This window comes from Nothoprocta perdicaria, unplaced genomic scaffold (assembly GCF_003342845.1).
Source record: "Nothoprocta perdicaria isolate Ctin4 unplaced genomic scaffold, notPer1 scaffold_0, whole genome shotgun sequence".
Lineage (NCBI taxonomy): Eukaryota > Metazoa > Chordata > Aves > Tinamiformes > Tinamidae > Nothoprocta > Nothoprocta perdicaria.
Window position 1 is genome coordinate 6,689,571 of NW_020454092.1, and position 19,007 is coordinate 6,708,577.

General features: G+C 48.2%; 1 protein-coding gene across 5 annotated transcripts in view; it reads left to right on the top strand.

Annotated features, from left to right (window-relative positions):
• The window catches only part of BIN1 (bridging integrator 1), an 83,172-nt gene that overhangs the window by 447 nt on the left and 63,718 nt on the right, over nucleotides 1-19,007 (top strand). The window lies entirely within an intron of this gene.

Here is a 19,007-nt window from a genome sequence, read left to right on the forward strand (position 1 = left end):
GGGGGCAGGCGCCGCGGGAGCCGCTGGTGGGGCCGCGCCGCTGCCCTGACCGGGGAACGGCCGCTCACCCGGCGGGCCCTGCCCGCCCGCTGCCCGCACACCCCTGGCTCTGCCCGAGGCAGGGGCTTTCCCCTCAAATCATCCCAGCTGGAAATCCCGTTCCCTTACTCCTGTGTTGAGGCGATGAGGGGGCTTGGGTATGGGAGCTATAGGGGGAGGAATAACAACATCGGGGTGCTCAGCTCTGTATTTCGAGGAGTCGCTGTCATCTGAGATCCCTTATTTCRTGGCTTTACGCAGGGGAGGCCAGCTGTGCTTTCCTTACAGAGGAAAACAGGACATAAAGCCTAGAGCGCTCGTCTATAAGTTAACGTGGATCTGCGGCTCTACAGCCGTGTTAATCCTGATCTAAGCAAAGGCCTTTGCTTTGGGGGATGTTAAAAAAGGGGATGGAAACAAGGCACAGGTGCTTTACCACCTGGCTGGCTCCTCTGTACTGGTTTAGGTTCTTCTTTACTGGTATCTCTGTTGTGGGGCATTAGGGATGTGTTGGACTGTTCCCCCAGGAAGGCTCCTGCATGGAAACTTCCAGCGAGGGAGGAGCAGCCCGGCTGGATGGGGGCAGGTGCCGGCAGTGGTTTGGGCCCGGGCTGCTGTTAGTTGTGCAGTGTGTTCTTTCAAATTGGAGATATTGTTAATGGGGATTTAATAGGAAGRATAAGCTGGAAGTCTGGATGCTTGAAATGGGAATCAGGTGTTTAAAAAGTCAAGCAAAGCATGCGGAGGTAAATCTGGGTGCACAACAGAGCAAGTGGCTGAATGTATTAGAGGATTATTCTGAAGGGATAGTGAATGGGGCTTAGCCCTTCTCTTTTGAGGCTAAAACAAGCTGACAGTGTTTCCTCTGCGTATCCTCTTTTGGTTTGAATTTGGGATAAAAACTCTTCCCTTCAGTGCGATTCTCTTCTCCGCCCCTGGCTTGCTTGAGCCCTGGGACTTGGACCTCAGCAGTTTCCCTCGTGGTGAATGTAAGCCTTGTGCGAAGCAAAGAATGATGTCTTGTTGTTCAGTGCAAATCCTGCACYGAAACACTGCACACATCCTTCTCTCCCTTCTGAGATGGCTATTGTGCAAAGTATGCAAGATATTCCTTCAGAAGTACTGTTTGTTTTGAGCTATTCAGCAAAACTGTTGGCTATTTTTGGAAGATGCTTTCCCAATTCAACAGGAAATATGGGGCAAAATAGTTGACTAGGCTGTTTGCAAATGGGCTGTGCACCCTTTTAACCCCTCTCACAGTTGAAATGTGGCCTCGAGTCTGATACTCTGCAATAATCTGCTCCTTGTCCAGGAGCTGCTTTAAGGTGCTGTCTCTGTCCAGAGGAACCTCCTAGCAAGAAGGATCTGTGCAACTCATCGTGCTTTGTAACCAGCAATTGGGAGGTCTGGGCTGGAAGTCATGTGAATTACTTGTTTCTCCTCAGTGCTGAGCTGCAGGATTTTTAGACTGAGACTTGAAGCTCTGAACCTTTAGTAGGGTCTAAATTACTTCAGATGGCGAGAAGGTGGTTTGATGCCTTAGGCTGTCTTGGAGAGAACCTAGAGTCTGCGTGCTCTTCAGTATAAACAGGCTCTTCGTCAATAAACGCTTGACTTTTTCTTTACGTCTAATAAGCCAGTTTCTGAGTAGAAATATGCAACTATATGGGCTGTTTATCTTAAATTCTGTTTTTTTTTTTGAAATATTCTAAACTTAGGTGGTTCTCATTTTATTTGAAGAATATTCTATTTCTACAGGCCTTYCTGTTTTGAACAAATTAAAATAGTCTCAGTGACATGATGCAAGCTTGGTGTCATGGTAACTACTTGGAGGTTCCAAGAGGAGTAAAAAACATGTTTTTTTTTCTTATGTGCTGCTTCGATGGCAGTGAGAAGCCGTGTTAGATAACCAACCTGTTTGTTTTTCTCCAGCATTTCCTTAGGGCTGGGAAGATATTCGGATCAGAGAGGGAATTGAGTGTGAGCACCCTGAGGATTTACCTCGTTGAGAGGTTAATGGACAGAGCTGAGGAGACAACAGTGAAGTTGATGTCAGAAGGAGAGTTTTTTAGGAGCTTTTTGTTGCTGAGACAAGTAGGGATGGATGAACTTGTCTTTCTAGATGTATCTGAGCGTGGGAAGTTCCTATGCTGRTAGGAGCTGGAGGTCTCTCCTCTTTTCATCAATCCAAAGCAGGATCAGATTAGACACCTGAAACCTGGTGCTTGTGGTGCACGTTCTTCTGTGACATTAGACTATTCTCTTTCTATCCTGTAAATCTGATAAACATATCAACAAATCATGTCCTTTTCCTCAGGATTCAGTTTCATAGGATTTTTCTTTCCCATCCTTATCCCTTGCTGAAAATGAGAAAGTTGTGTTTTGGGTGGAACAGGATTTGCCAAAGACACGGCCCACATATTGAGTGAGTCTGTGTGTTGGGGTCCATGTGTGCATGGGCCTTTCAGCACCCTGGTAGGTGGAACATGCAGCAGAGAGCCCTGGGTTGAAGTCTCAGCCCTGCTGAAGCTGGTGGGAGTCTATACCAAGGAGGAGCACCCAAAAGCTATAATTTAAATGAAGGCATCTTCAGCTTCACCTATCAGAAGYTGCCTGATATGTAGCAACTCAACAGATAGGAGACTTTAAATGTTATAAATCCCAAAAGGTCCTTCGCAAGAAGGAAGTATCACATGTATCTATGCAAGAGGGGGAAAGTTCCTCATRGATTTTGCTTCAGGATCCTTCAGTCTCTTCGGTGCCTGTTTGGCTTTCGCTTGCCTTTGTGTAGGGCAGGGTGGTGTGGAGCAGCACACCCGGCTCCCTCAGTGAGGTGGAGAAAATGGATAGAGCTTGAAGAGCCAGGACAGTTGCTCTCTTGCCAATTCATCAAGAAATTAACTTCTCTCCACTCCTGGAAGGCTTCCCAGAAGATAAGGAATGGACTTTATTTCTATTAGATTGGCTTCTTAAGAAAGCAAGGCTTGGGTGATGGGTAGAATCTGAAAGATACGGTAGGTCTGAAGAGTGTTTGAATGCAGGGGCTGGGGAGAGGGATCTGGATTAATGCTCCTAATGCACAGATGATTCCAGTGTGAGCTCAGACTGTATTACTGGGTATTGGATAATCTGCACGGGAAGGGGAGGCAGGTGGCGTGAGGGAATGAAATTGGAAACCAGGCTCTGCGTGTCTGGCTGCCCATGGAAGGAACAGCTTGATTTGCAGGGCACTCATGGTGTTGTGGTGAAGGCCCCTCTGTATGTGCAGAGCTGACCGTGAACTTCTGAGGAGCAGGATCTTGGTGGAAAAGCCCAGAGCTGCCTCTTACCTGCGAGTTCTGGTGTGAGATAGCGGCTTGTGGCCGCGCAGTGAGGCACCTGTGGGAACAGTATCGAATGAGGAGCCTTGGTGAGACCAGGACAAGTCTGTCCTGTCCCAAATGAGATTTATTTCAACATCACAGACACTGTTGGCACGTGACTAGCAAGCGGCTTGACCAGCCAAGCTGTTTGCAGCCTCAGGTGTTCAGCCTCTTGCAGGATTGGGCACTTGTGGAAGAAAATAGTAATAACAAACACTGTCAGTTCTCTTTCCAGTCTCTTTGGACATAGAAACCAGCTTCTGTTGCTTACCTTAAATGCCTTAAACCTTTGGTGGTGGGAGCTTTTTGAGTGATGAGAGGCTATATTAGATTGACAGGTATTAGGTACCAGTTTTCGCTGTCATGATGACAGGATGTGTGAGCTGCAAACAGTGGGACTTTGGCAGACTTGACTGCCAGTCTGTAGGTGCAGGGATCAGACCTTCTTCCCCCCAAGTGCCAGGTTGGCCACCTGACACTCCCATGATCACATCTCTCCAAGCACACGTGTGTGACACAGATGTATCTGCCTCTGAACCTGTGCTGGGGTAAGCTGGGCTGGGCCCTGTGGCTGGGGGATTGAGGTCTTTTGAGTAGTTGTGCTTGGTGAGAGTTTCCAGGGGACCAGGAACTGAGAAGCAGTTGGGAGAGATGGGGCGCAAAAGCCAGACAGTGCTGACTTCGTGTTTRTTGCCTTCGTTGGAAGAAAAAATAGAAAAAGAGAAGTCTGTGTGGTGTCTGTCCCTAATATAGCCCATTAGGCAGGACAGGGAGTGAAAACTTTTCTCAGTTTTGGAGGAAAGCTGTACTTAGAGCAGCTGAAGCCTCTGTGAAAACTGTTGGCTGTTGTTAATCTCTTAATGACACACAGGTATCAAAGCCTGAAATACTGCCCTTAGCAAAGAGCTGACGTTCAGGTTCACAAGCCTGGTAGCCTGCTTTGAATCAACTTGTTTCTTGGTGATTCCTCACTGATCGTAGCATTTATTTTGCGTGTGTCTTAAGGGGCTTGTTAAAATTGCATAAGAACCACACTCGTTTCTCCATTCGCTTGAAAGTTGTCCTTCTAGTAGGGTGGTTACAGATTGGGGTAGCTAAATTACAAGCGCTTTTCACCGGGGAGTTGCACTGGGGAATTTTCACTGGGAAAACTCCCAGTTTTCACTGGGAGTTCAGTTGAATGAAAACGAACTGTGGTGCTTGCTAGCAGGGATGGAAAGGGATGGGAACTGCTTAAAAACAATTGGAAGTTGTGTCTTTAATTTCATGCTGCCTGACCCGATGGCCTGTTTTATCCAGCCAGGGACAATTATGCGCGATTTAATCTAGAGATGAATTTGAAAATCTTTGTGAATTAAATGATTATATCCCATCAGACTCACCTGGAAAGGTGCCAGGGACAGTTCTGACTGTATTGGGATTAGGTGTAAAGACTGAGATGTGAAGAAATGCAGCTCTCTGCAACTGGTCTGTGGCAGGAAAGCTGCTCGTGCAGGTCCAATGTCCTTGTYGGGAGGGCTGTGTGTTCCTGTAAGGTACCAGGAAGCTTTGTGATGGTTCCAGCTCCAGGAGGCTGTGGGTAGGACTGACCTTATCGCCCATTCTTCTCCCTCAGCACTTGTAGAAACAAAGTGGCCAAAATCTTGAAAAAGTAATAGGAATAAAATTGTGTTTTTTATTTTTTCTTTAAAAATCTTCAATGGAAAGGGCCAAGCCTAGCTGTGAATAAGTAAACTTGAGCCATTCAGAGGATGAATGGATGCTGATAATGCTTTCCTCATCATGAAATATAGTTTTGTTAGTGATGGCAGTGTGTTCATATTATACATTACTGGAAAAAGGCCATTCCTGAAGCAATTTCAATGCAGATATTGGACAATCTCAATTAAGATACTACTGTTGTAGTAAAGCTCCATATTTCAGTACGTTGTAAGAATTTTTGGATGCTTTTATAGAGGCTGAGGAAGGAGGGTTTTATAGACAAGAGGCTATTTTTGAATAGAGGGGAAAGCTTCATGAGTATATGTAAGCTTAAGAAATGGGAAGAGAGACTGGCTTTCTTTGGAGACAAAGTGCAGCTCTGTCTCCAAAGGCCTGGGGGCGAGAATTAGAAGACAGACTGTGATGTGGTAGGAAGGGGAGGTCGGGAGTCGAAGGGGTGACGTGCCTTGTAGCTCATAGTCCTGCACCGGAGCCCTGCATCCGGGCTGCTCATCTGCTGCCTGTCTGTAAATGGTGCTTGCAGCGAGAGGCTAGGCTCGGCCTTTGGCCAAGCTGGAGACCTGTGCCCCTTGGTGAATATAAATAGTTTAGGGAGGAAGAAAACTGTATCAGGATGGGGTGTTGCTGTGGTGTGGTATGGATACAGTGGGTGACGGGCTATGTTGCTGTGCTGGAYGGCTGCTGAGCTCCGGGGTGTTTTCTCCATGGCCAGTTCGAAATCTGCATCTCGGATGCGAASTTTTGAGGCAGCTCTTTGGGGGCTGTTGTGGTGCTGTCTCTGCCCAAAGATGACACGGGCCAGGTTCTCAGCAGGTCTAGTGGCAGCTTTATCCCCACTCGCAGCAGGAGATCTTGGCCCAGCCAGGACTTCTCAGGTTTGCTGTTATTCAACTCTTAATTCCTCCCGAGTTGGAGGTGGCCTCTGCAAGTGGCAGGAAAGAAGGGATGTTCAAAGCTGCTTCCTTCTGACTCTCTATTGATCGACYGATGTTTAAAGCCTTCCCTATAACATGCAGTGGGGGAGAATCTTTGACTTGGTTGGGAAGACCCATCAAGAGCTTCTCTCATGTGCCCTCTTTGCTGGCACCAGCCACGCTCCGTAGCCCAACTTGGCTGTGGAGGGCAGCATTCCTGAACCTTCCCTCCTCCTGCTYTCTGGTTTCTATCTGCCTCTGGAGTCTCAGCTGCTCATCCAGTGCCTGTTTTCTTCACACTGTCCTGCGCGTTACATGTTCCAGATCTGTCCTGCATTTGAGCAACTCCCATTTTTGTTCAGCAGGGCAGTTGTGAACRCTTCCCAGAGCCCTTCTTGCCTCGTGGGGCTCTGCACCCAGTCTGTCACTTCTGGAGCCCTCTTCTCTCGTGGTTCTGCYGCAGGGAGCTCCTCTGTCCCCTCCTTCCTAAACACACCTGCTCCTTTATCTCTTCCCAGCTCGGGCATGGCCCCAAATGCCTCTTACGTTTTGTCCTGATTTGGTAGCTTCATTTTACACAAGTGTCTGCATAGAAACAAAAATATATCTTGCAAATATATCAGCATTTTAAACTGAGTGTTGCAGGGGAGGAGGAGGAGATGAGAAGGGGGATTTGTGCAAGCAGCACTATTTATGCAGCCTGTTCCTCTTACTAGTGTTACCATTAGCTATAGATAGGCTTTAATTAAGCTGTGCTAAATGCCTACCCRAATAACAGACATTGCTGTTGTGAAGTCCTGTTGCCTGGAATGTCACGCTGGTGCCAGCCGAATTAAACGGTGCCACTTTGGGCTTGCTACAGTGACTGCAGCAGCCACCCAGCCCCATGGCCGGGTGTCCGGTTCGCCTTGGTCTCTGACTTGATGCCTACCTAAGGTTGAGGTGCCAGAAGGGAACATGGAAACTTGCCTGCTTTCCTGGAGACCTGCCTGCTTGTGGGGTTGGCTTTTAGTTTTGGTTATTTTAAAATATATTTGGAGTAATGATAAACATTTCYTCCGATCTGTGGTTTGCTGAAAAGCTGAGATTCTGGGGAGTTCACTGTTTTACCTGCCTGGTTCAAGCAAGAACAAGCCGAATGGGAATAAAAAATTGCCCAGAGTTATGAGTTAGGCTTATGGTTGGGTATGGCCAGGGTGGCTGTGCAAGTTCCTCTGGCAGCTGTGTGGTCAATGTCCTGGCACAGCTGTATATACACCTATAGTGGAGCTATAGTTACAGCCGAGGGAGAAAGAGGCCAGAAAATTCTTATTTCAGTATTTTTTTTCTTTTGTCCTAGTAATGGCTAGTTCTTCTGTCTGGAATTTATGCTAGGGTGCAAGCTTAGGATAAGTGTCGTAGCTGCTGCTCAGGGCAGGCTTAAGGTAAAAGGCCTTAAGGAGATTAGGGAGATGCATAGARTTAACAGCGAGACCAAGGCTGGGTTAATGCAGCAGGAGCCCCTACAGGAACCTGGAGCCAAAGGTAGCTGCATAGCCTGGATGTAGGCACCGAGGTGTGGGAGGTCTGGGAGTGCCGCTCAGCGCGACGCGGGATGTGGGGCCACATGGAGGAGGTCACAGAACTGCTCCTGCTGTCCTGTGGCTTAATTCTGACTTGTATGAGGTTGGAAACAAATCCACAAAACTGCCTGTGATGGGGAGGTGAAACAGAGTTCCAGGAGAGGAAAAACAAGGGATGAACCCCCCTGTAAACACGTGTTGGAAATGGGTATTTGGAGCATAACGTGCTCCGGAAGCAGTTACTTGGAACAGTGTCATATAGGCACCTGGGTCCCTTGTCAGCCCATCAGCTCAACACTGATGGTGGTAAAACCTCCTGAGAACTGATGAGTTGTGTGTTTTTTAGGCGTTCTTGGTATAGAACTGTCATGAGGAAGATAACTCTTGTTTCCTGGGGATGTGCTGTGTGTTCTCCTCAACTGCCATCATGGTTCCATTCTCCTCTTGAAAATGGAGACCATCTAAAGATGTAATGTTAAAAGATGGAAGATCTGTCAGTTTTCTCCTGCAACAAATTCCAGTTCAGTTAGTGTTTGGTTCTGTTCATGCTGTAGAGTTTGGACAAATAGTTCTCCCTTCCGAAGCTTTTAGGGCTGTTCTTGTCCTCAGCCAGGGCCTTGTGTGTGTTCTTGTAGCAGGAGCATCTTTGAAGCTGCCCTCGCAGCACTGTGCATTGTGCTTGTTTTCACAAGTCCCTTGTGATGTTTTATCATATATAAACACATATTGCACATAAATATTAATACCATGTCCCTGTAGATAAGGCTCTCCCATCACCCCCATTCATAAAGCAAGTGTCAGCAAAACGGAGTTGCTGCTGCTGGATGGCAAAGGTTTATTTTTCATCCCTGGCTGTTGTATTTCTGGTTGCATTTGTGGGGAAGCTCAGGCTGCAGAAATGCAGGAGGGGACTTCCCTCCGTCTYGGTGTCCACTCATCCCTGTAGGTTTCCTTCTGCACATAAAAGGCTGTATCTGCATAATTTAATGGGATTTAACTGATTCTTGTCCTGGGACAAGAGAAGGGAAAATTACATTGCCGCCTTAATTTCRTGGTACTCAAATGTGCTAACAACACGTTTCCCTTCTTGCTGGTTTATGCTGCACCAATGCATTTCTCATGCCATTAGTGTCAAAGAYGCTGTCTGCAAGGTCTCTCTGAGTCCTTGTTAAAATGGAGTGTTACCAGGGAGTTGTTCATGTTTGGAAATGCAGCTGTTGTGTGTTAATGTAGTGATGGTGAAGGGTCTTAACATCCTCTGAATGGCTTCTGCTTTTCAAAGGTTTGATTTTTGACCTATACAGAGCAGATGCTGATGATATAAACACCAGTGTATGGTGGGGGAGGAGGAACGATGCTACTTGTCAAGGTTTTTCTATGTGGGGAGAACTGCTCTGTGCAAAGCCAGTCTCAAATCAGGYGTGAGGGTGAGGTAGGGAAGGGAGCATGTGTGGGACTGCAATAATCTGCTGTGCAGCCGGGTATCCCTGTGTGCCAGGAACTCACCCACCTCACGGCACAAGTTTCTGCTGCCCTTTGTGGGAGGCCGGCCCTGGAACGGGGCTCTGGGGAGGCTCCCGAGTGCCACTTTGCCGGTCTCGGCGTGTGCAGAGGCGCCTCTCGCAGCCTCAGCGTGTGGCCTTGCCTCCTCAGCTCTGTGCTTAAAGAGCATTAACCTGCTTATCCAGGGGGTGGATTAGTGGCAGCTGATGGGTGTTCTGGAGGAAGGAAGAGGTGCTTGTGAGGTGAATGAGTTAGCAGACTGGTTATGCAGAACAGTGCAGTCTGCTTGTTTAAAGAGCAAGCTGAAGAGATGGGATAAGTAGCTATATCCTGCCCTGAGGAGCTTGAGGAGGCAGATAGCAAGGGGTAGAGCAAGTTGGGTCATTAACATTGTTATGAAGGGGGTGTTAGAGCTGTTTGAAGTACTGTGGGTAACTGGGAATAAAATGTAGATGAAATATAAGATTCTTTCATCTCTCTTGATGTTGTCAGCCGGATGAGTTGCTCAAAAGACCTGTATCTTCTAGCTCCAGCACTCCTATCTTTGATGAGAAGAGCCCTGCAAAATGGACCTCTGGAATCCCAAATAGGAGGCTAAGAAATGGTTCTGAAGTACGCTCTGTTCCGAGAGCGGGTGGATAGGATGGAGATGAGATGGTGGGAGTGACCTGGCTGTAGGAAAGGCTTTGGTAGCCCTGTGGGAGGGAACAGCAAGGTGCTGGGAGCGGTGTGGGCCCATGGCTGAGGAGCAAAATGGAAACATGCTCCCAGTCACTGGAGAAGGTTTGATGTGTTAAAGGAACAGACATGGTGTTTTACAGAGCTGAATGACAATGCAAATGTGTTAAAGGTAATGAAGAAAGGGAGAGAGCTGGGAAGGGGCTTGCAGAGGGGAGAAGGGGTGAGCTCTGCAGTGACAGTGACACCAGGTACTTTCTTCTTGCTGGAAGAGCTGCTCTACATGAGCGGGAAGGAATGGGGGTGCCCGAGTCTTGTCTCTAGTGTGAATTCTGGGACCAAGTCCTGCCCTGGGACAGGCTCTTCCACCCAGTGAGGCTGGCAGGAGCTGCACATGCAGTGCTCGCTGTGCATGTCCCCAGAGCCCTGGCAAGCACAAGCGCGTGTGCCTCGTGGCCCAGCAAACCAACAGGAACRCACGCGTGTTTCCTGGGTGAATTAAACTTCATCTTGAATGGGCCRTGAGTGAAAACGGGGATGGGACCGTGGGCTGGGGCTGGACAACGGCAGGCCTGGGATGTGAAGTGTCTGTCTGGCGCCTGGGGCGCTCGGCTGGCGGCCATGAGGGAGGCCGGGGGAGCTGAGGGGAGGCGCCGGCGGCGGCRTGGCCTGGTCGCTCCGGCCCGGCAGCCTGTGGCGCGGGGCGGGCGGGGAGGGGTATCTGAAACCAGCCTGGGTATTTTTAGATAGTGAATAAGGGATAAAGAGGCCTGAAAAATAAAGTTAGGGCTTCTTGTGTTTTCAGCCTCGTGATTCAGGGGGTTGAGAGGTCTTCAAGGATGATTAATTCCTTGTTCCGTGGAGTGAGCAGCAGAAAGTAAAATGCCTTTTCCTCGTCAGATGAAACAAGCACTTTTTGGAGATAAATCTGTCATYCTCACTGTCTGCTGCCATCAGTTTCCTTCTCTGTTTTGCCTGTGAGCCAGCTCCAGTTCTGTAGCACTGAGGAGGTCTTTTGAACCTCAGCCACAGACAGCTCCCTGGCACAGTGTAAAATCTGAGAGCTTAACTCAAATGGATCTTGCCCTTTAAAGGCAAAAGCGTGAGTGGGGGAACCCTGTTCAGGAGGAGTGTATTAATAATTGCCCTGGTTTGTTATCAGAGCTGCACTGCGAGTRCTTCTTTGAACCCTTCCTGTACTTCTATTCAGTCTTCCTACTTCCCCCAAGATATTTTCAGAAATTCAAGAAATGAGAGGTTTGGGCAAAMTATGGGCTGTTTCCTTAGACTGGTCTACTTACCTAGGGTAGTATATTTGAGGACTTAAACTAGTCATCCTTTTGCCCTAATCTTGTATCTCTCACTTTGAGAGTTACTGTGTGGGGATGCCCCTTGGAACTCCTTGCATTGGTTTCACTGTGCGGTTAGTCCTGGCTTTTTGGAAGAAAACTCTTTGCAGGTGGGATTCAGCCTGTACAAGAGCAGCTCAAGGTTGGAAAAGTAAATTCTGCTTCATCCTGCCTTTCCCATCACTCCGCTTTTGGAAGCCGCAAGGCTGAAAGAGCCAGGAATTCATTCAGCATCTCTCTTTCCTCCAGCAATAGCTGGCCTTGCCTCGGTGTCAGAAGCCCTATCTTGCCAGTGTGTACTGATAACATGATGGCGGCTGAAAGATACAGAGCACTGTTCAGGAGCTGGGAGGTCGTGCGCTTAACTGATGATATCTCTTCAGGGGCTATGTGAGAATAACAGCCAGTACCATGATAGAAAGAAAAAGGAAATCTCTGGAGAGGCATTGTGACTTGTTCCAGCCCAAAGTGTGTATCTGACAAAGACAATCTCTAGGGCAGCTTTTCCCAGTTCTGAAGGGAACTGACAGTTTCTCCATTCCTGCTGCTGGGAAGAGTGGGTTATGGTTAATGTCTGTTACTGACTACAAGTAACTTAGAGTTGCTTCTTGCTGCTGTTGTAGACTCCCTTTATCACCATGGGTAGGCTCTTCTCAAGAGGTCTTCTGACACCTGCAAAAGAGGAAGCGATTCTTTATGGAAGAAGCTTTGACTGTTGGTGTGCATGTGCAGTCTAGCACAACAATGCTGTGTTGATCTTACCCGGTGATGTTTGAATGCAGATAGACTGGCCTGCTGCCTAGATTAGAAACTTATTAGGCCTGTCTTGTGATGATCAACTGGCACAAAGCACCTGCCCTCAGCCTGCCCCATTTCTGGCTTGTGTCTGTGGAGCAGGGGGTAAGAAGGAAGGTGTTTTGTTCTGACTGTGGGGGCAGGTGATACCAGTGCTGGATGTGATGAGTTTGTTTCTTGATATGTTGAAGGAAGCTCTTCACAGGAAGGTGTCCCTGTGCTTCATGTGTGCTGGTGGGTGCAGCTGGATGCTTGTACTCCGCAAGATCTTGATCAACTCTGGTTCTGATGATGTTGCTCTCCCTTCATTGCCTTAACTAACCCTGAGGCTTTTTTTGGTAACATTCGCTACTTTCAGGCAGCAGATCCTTCCTCCTTTCAATCTCTTCTTTCCTTCCGTCTCCACACTGTAATCTCCAGTCATCACCACAACACCATGGCAGGAAGCCAAGTGCTTAGACACTTGGATGCTTCTTCAGGCAGCTACAAAGCAGGGCATCCCCCCCACGATATGTAGGGGAAGCCCTAGGAGCCTGTTGTTGCTGTGTACCTGGCACCTTGTGACCAYTGGAGAAAGTGTCCGTGCTTTGGCCATTTCCCCCTGCTCCTAGGGAGACAAGGTGGGGGACTTCAGTCACATTCGACATGTCACTCTTGCAATTTTCTTTCTTCTGAATCTGGTCCTGACAAAATAAGTGACCCTCCTTCCTCTTCCAAGCTAACACTTGCTTTTCAGCATCCTCTTGCTCCTCAGCAATCTTGTTCTCAATCCTTCCTGCTGTAGTCTTTCTTTCTCTTCCTATCCTTGTTAATTCCTGCCTGTGGCACCTGTGCAACCAGACCAGAATCCAAATGGAGCTGCCACTTTGATCTGTGCCTTCATTTAATAATAGAGCTCTGGTTATTGCTGAGGAAATAACACATCAAGGTGCTCTTGCTCTCTTATCTAAAAGTTTAATCAAAGACCTGGGTAATAAGCAATAATCTCTGTGCACTGCAGTGGTCTTAAATCTTCAGGCTCTTCAGCTGCCGTAATCCTCAATGGGGTGAGAACAAACTGTCCTGGGAATTGATTTGGGTTGTTCCCTCTTGCCCTGTTTCTGCTCATTTGCCTGCTTCTATGTAGCTGCTTCTTGGTAAGACCAATAGCAAGCAAATGTCTAAGTGTTCCTTGGATCAGTATCTGCACATAAGGGGTTGGTATCTTTATAGCACCTCAGTGAGTATCGGGCCCTTAGCGGCCCATGTGAGATCTAGGAAGAAAATGCAGCAGTGCTGGTATGAGTGGGTGTTGAGTGTTTAAGAMAGGTGGTGCAATCTCATGTTATGAGATGGACTCGCTGTCCCTCCTGGTCTGTTCATGAGTCATTGACCCTGTYGCCCAGGGAATATTGTCCAGGAACCTGCAAGGCCGGTCATTGTCTTGCTCTAGAATTCAACAATTTGTCTTTGCATAGCAAAAGGTTTGGCTGTGATACTGCTCCTTTAGAAGTGGCGGTGRAGTTTTGATTCATTTCTGATGCAATACAGGTTTGGCAACTCAGTCTTGATGTTTTCTGGGGACCTTTGTGAATAGAGACAGGACGTGTCCTGTCCCAATTGTCTGGCCACTGAAYCTACCCCTTTAGCCAAAGACCCTCCCGCCTCACAGGCAGCGCAACTGATGAAAAGAGTGACCTGAACCTTGTAAGAAGGGACAAGGAGATGCTGATGCTGCTGGGAATCTGTTCCACTCCTTCCGAGTCTGGTTGGAAATCAGAAACCATGGGTTACTCTTAACCCAGGTCTATGTTGCTGTTTTTTTTCTTATCCTGCTTGTTATATGGGCATGAAGAAGCTTTGTCCATCTGTGCAGGAGAATGTACTTCTAGGGAGGGTCTTGGTTTTTCTTGCAAAAAGTAAATTTAGAGCAGAGCTTTCACCTTGGAAACTGAGGCGAGGGAGATCTCACTAAGAGTGACTGGGTGGCAGTAGCTTTGAATGCTCATATAAATGAATAGTCTGCAGAGGTTTCCGTGTCTCCTTCCCAATGCCGACAGGCTTCTAGGACGCTCCCCTTAAGAACTTGGGGCCCTTTGAGGTGTAGCTTCTGTCAGTGCTGGCCRGAGGTGCGCACGAGTTGGAAGCAGCACTGCTTTCCTCTCCTTCCCCTTTGCYATCGTGTTTCCAGGCGCTGCTGCAGTCTATCCCTGTTGACTCTGGCGTGGCTGTGCTGAAAAGCCTCTCCAGGACAAAAGTTCCTTTTGTTGAGAGCTGCAGGACGCATGGACGAGTTTCTCAGCACTTGCCCCTTCCCACGGTGCCTGCTGTGGCTACTGCCTGCTGGGGTGCCCGGCCCTCAGCTTGATGATTGGGGAGTGTTTTACTGGTGTGTAATGGGAGAGGGAGGTGAGGAAGGACTTGAATCAAGTGGTGTTAGATTTTGGCTGGAGGAAGACAAGTGTTGGGCCARTGTGCCTTTCGGTACCCAGGTGCCAGTAACAAACTCAACACAGTTTCTTCACTGTAAAATACTTGATGCTCGTACAGCTGATTCTCAGTTTTTTGTTTAAGCTTGTCCTTATTCAGCCAAGCTAGCACTTACTACAGCTTTTAAGTAGCAAGCTGTGCAGGCAGCGCAGCACTAATACAGCAGTGCTGCTGTTGCAGGGGTGCAGAGTTTGAGGATGGAGCTGGAGCAGAGGCACAAGTTGGGAACACCCGCCTGGGGCAAGTTCTCCTYCCTCCTCAGCTTTCTCTTCCCCTCGGTGGGAGCACCTTGTTCCTGTCCTTGCTTGGCTGTGGTTGTGCCCCTGTGTAAGAAGGGAGGGAGAAGTGAAACCTGTGGTAGGAGAGGCTCCATGATTGTTCTGTGACTGTGCCTGTCCTCCTTCTGTGGAGAAGGAGAGGTGGCAGAAGGTGCCTGTTGCCACTGAGATCTCAGAGCTGATGCTTAACCCACAGACAACCGATGCCAAGCAGACCTCTGCAGCACCTTTTAGTGTGGCAGGGGGTCGAGGTGGCTGCTCCGTCACTATTGACAGTAGCCCTGATGCCTAGAGCTTTTTCCACAGGTGACAGGAGGGGCATTTAGTGGATGGCATCTCCCTTGTGGGGAGGAAGGCGTGGAGAGGTGTGTGGATGCCTTGTTCACTTTCCAGAGCTATTATTGTGGGTAGCAGCAGCCACAGAGCACTTGCYGGTTGCTGCCATGATTCATTTTTATTAAAATAATACTAAGCCAAAGCCAGGATGTGTAAGCTGCCCGGAAGGCTGGTGGGATGATGCTGTGGAGGACGGCCACGTGGGTTGGTGCCCGTGGTGCTGGCGACCTGCGCCCCGGCGGGGAGCTGGGGCTCTGCTGCCCGCGGTGGCTTCTGTGGCCGCGCGCGTGTTGCTCGATGTGGAGGTTCCCGCCAGGACCGAGAGCTCTGCCAAGTCTACGTGGCCTTATGGCACCCCCAGAACAGCTCTGCTTGGGGATCAAGAAAGGGATATTATTGCTCAGCTCTCTCCTCTATTTCTGGAACTGTAAAAAAATTAGAACTTTACAAGGTTCTGGAAAGAAAACCTCTTACGACTTTTGGTGGTTCTTTCTCCWGCGCACCATCTCCATGCTGAACTCTCAGCCATTACTCAATTCAAGTGGATGCTCTCTGGCTTGATTGATGCACTGCTTGCTCTTTGGTCAGAAGCTGTGGCTGCTGTTGAAGGGGTTAGACCTGAGGGACTGAGCTAGGTCTGGGGCGGCACTTTCTYATCTGCTTACCTCGGTGTGCTGTGAACGTGTTGGCAGAATTGTAGGAGTCTCTTAAAACTGGTAAGCAATATGTCCCATGGAAAGGTTTCACCCTACTCTTAAGAGATGGACTAGAGTAGAGTTTCAGACTTTCTTTGTCCATGGGCCTTATTTATTTTCAGGGGTTTGGCCTCTYTGTGTCAGCTGTACAGACTGCTTTCTGTAGTCCTCCTCCTGCCCAGGCCTTGAAGTCTGCAGACCGCATGCTGGAARTCACTCAGTGTTCTTGTATATTTATGCCTAGATCTGTAACTTCAACCCACTATCTTCTTTCTGGCCTTGGTTTCTGGATAACTGCCTGTATTTTTTTTTTTAACAGTTTGTAATTTTGAACAAATAATTACATGTAGGCAGGCACCTATAGATGTCGTACATGTGTTTGAGTTGTCCTTGATCTGCTTCTGTGAGGGAAAATTTTCAACTTTTTCAACGAAAAATGGAATTTAATTCCAAAGCCCAAATGTGTGCGTTGAGCTTTTCTATTTTTTTTTTTTGCCTTTTTTTTCCCCCGCTCTGTTCTCTCCATATTCACTTAGGTTCCCTTCTCTCTACTCCATTCTTGGAACTCATGATCAGCCCTTAGCAGCCAAGACTGCTCCTCAGATGACCTGTTTATCTGGCAAATGCAAAATTTTCCTTCCCTTCACCTTGCTGCCAATTCAACTGCTGTTGGGGATAACCCGTTACCTTGTGGTTAGGGACAGTAACCTTCTCCCTTCAGGTACTGTTAGAAATGGATCTTTTTTTTATGTTAGAAATGAATATTATGTGAGGGGATCTGAAGGACAGGTCTCCTTTCCTGTAGAAGTTGTGCAACTTCACTCCTTGCCCGGAACCACAGATAGCTCCAAAGGGAGGAGCAGGGCAAGGAAAGCTCTGCTRTTCTCTCCTTGGCAGGAAGTTTTGGGGAGCAGAGCAGGGCATGGATTGGACTGTCAGCAAGAACTGCTCTGTGGAATAGCTGCCTCTGTGCAAGGTCTTTTCTGGATGAGAGCGAGAAGCTGGCAGGGCTTTGGCCTGTAGGGTTGCATTGTCCTGATGGAACTACAAGCCCYGACTAGCTTGTGGGTGAAGGCAGACATAGAGCAAGATGTGAACTATTTATGGRCCTGTCCTGAGGATGGCGTGTGGGGCTCTCGTTTTTGACCCCTTTGATTGCAGTTGCAGTGGCCTGCTCRGTGTGGGGAGAGAGCTTGGTGTTGTGTGTGCCCTGCTGAGACCGGGGTTCAAAATGCCCTGTGGAGTTGTGTAAGGAGCAGTTAGGATGGAGGGATAAGGTATTTTCCTGCTTTTCTTTGCTACTTGCCTTYGGTTTTGCAAAGACATGGCTCTTGCAGAGTGAGCTCAGACCCTTGTTTGMTTCCTTTCTAAGACCCTCCATCTCTTCCCTCTGGTCCCGCTGCTGCTGTGCTCAGCACCTAATTTAGTAGATGTTTGGGCTGATGTTTTGAARCTTTTGAGGCTTTTGCTCCCCTCCAAAGGTGTTCAATGAACACTAGCAATGTGTCTGTCATATCCTCTGTATGCCTGGAGGTCCTCTGTTCATTACCCCCAACCRACCCTTTCAAATTTGGCCTTCTGCCCAACCCCATCAGACAGTGTTGAACCACATTCTGCTTTCTCTAGTGCCRGATCATCTGTTAGGGTTACCCCGTATTTGATCTGTTCATCACAGTCTTCCCCATTGCCTGTTTAGTGTAGGTCTGGGCTTTGCTCTCTGATTCTTTCTAACTTTCTAACTAAATTAACAAAAGTTGAACAAAACCTTAAGTCGCTCTGGTTGTTGAAGTSTTGGTTTCCTTTTGCTGGTTCTACCTCTTTCCTGACCTGAGCAGCAGGAATAGGAACTGTATTGGGAACCACCAAGACAAGGGTTACTCAAAATAGAGACCTCATACTTGCAATGAAGGAAATTCAATGCAAGGAATGCAGCAAGAGGAAAAAGACCCCACTTGAATTCAACGTGTGGGACAGAACAGGACAGGCTTACATGCAGTAGTGGGGAATGAGAGTGATTATTATCCAGAGTTGCCCGTTACTGTCTGGAGAAGCTTAATGTTTAAATGAGGCTGGTTGTTAAAATAGATAACTTGTCCAGTTAATTTTAACAAAGTGTTGAAGTGCATCCTGTCGGACAGCACAAAAACTCCTCTGTTCCTTTCTTGCTGTTTGGATTGYACAATAGAGCAGTTTGAAGGGACTGCTGGTGTTTTACAGACTATCCGTCTACCTCTAGGCCACAGCTCTTTCTGCTGCCTTTGTCAGTGGGATGAAGTGGCTTTTCTTTAGCAGTGCAGAAGATGGGCTGGTTGAGGGCACAGCTGGTGCTGCTGTAATGTCCCGTCTAGCACAGGCTGAAAGCATGTGCTGCTGTCAGTGTGCTCCTGTCCCAGTGTACTTAGTCTTGCCCTTGTGTTCTCCTGTGTTGAACAAAAGGGGTCTGGTGATCTTCTGGGGAGGGCTGCCTTGCCGCATCAATATCCGTGTTGGTGCAGGGCCAGTTGGGGACTGGAGGGATGTGTTAGCAGGTTCCTAGGTTTGAGTTCCTAGACTTTGTACTCAAATCCTTCATGGTCATCCAGTGTGGTKCAGGGAGCCTGGCTTGTATCACATCTGATGCCTTTGTGTGAAGGAAATGCAGGAACTTGTGAATGCTATGGAGTGGGCTGCTCTGGTTCAAGTGCTCTTCTTGTGCTTGAGATAGTGTTTCACAGTGTCAGCTCCTGTTCTAGGCAGGATGCTGACCTGTTTGACATGGTAAATTTGGAGGGTGTGAAGTCATGAAAACCTTCCCTCCAGCCCAGTGCAGAGAGAAGGGGTATTGTAGCCTCTACAGGCTGAGATGGTTGGAGGCATTCAGCTTGGGTTTCTTGTTTTGGCCTGACCTGCACGTGTTCAACTGAATCATGCAGCTTAAGCTGCATAAGGTGGGGTTTTGAGACACTGGCTCTTGGTACTTCAAGGGAACCTTTAAATAAATTGTGAAATACCAAGGAGGTGACATGGAAGACAGATTTACCCTCTGCAGATACAGATGTTCTTCTGGTGGTGCCTTCGCTGCCCCCGTCTGAACTTTGTGCTTATGGACACCCAGCTCCACCTACCTCCACAAATGGTGATGATGGGGCAGAATGGGGAAAAGAGTGACTGGATGTGACTTTGGGTAGGAGCCAAGAGGTGGTTAAAATGCCGGGCTGTAGTTTAAAGATGTGAGTTAGCGTTACCTGGACTGACTCTGGAGGCTGAATCCTTGCAACCTTATGCAAACCGGCCTTAGGCAGGGAAGGAAAAGCAGCTAGATGCAA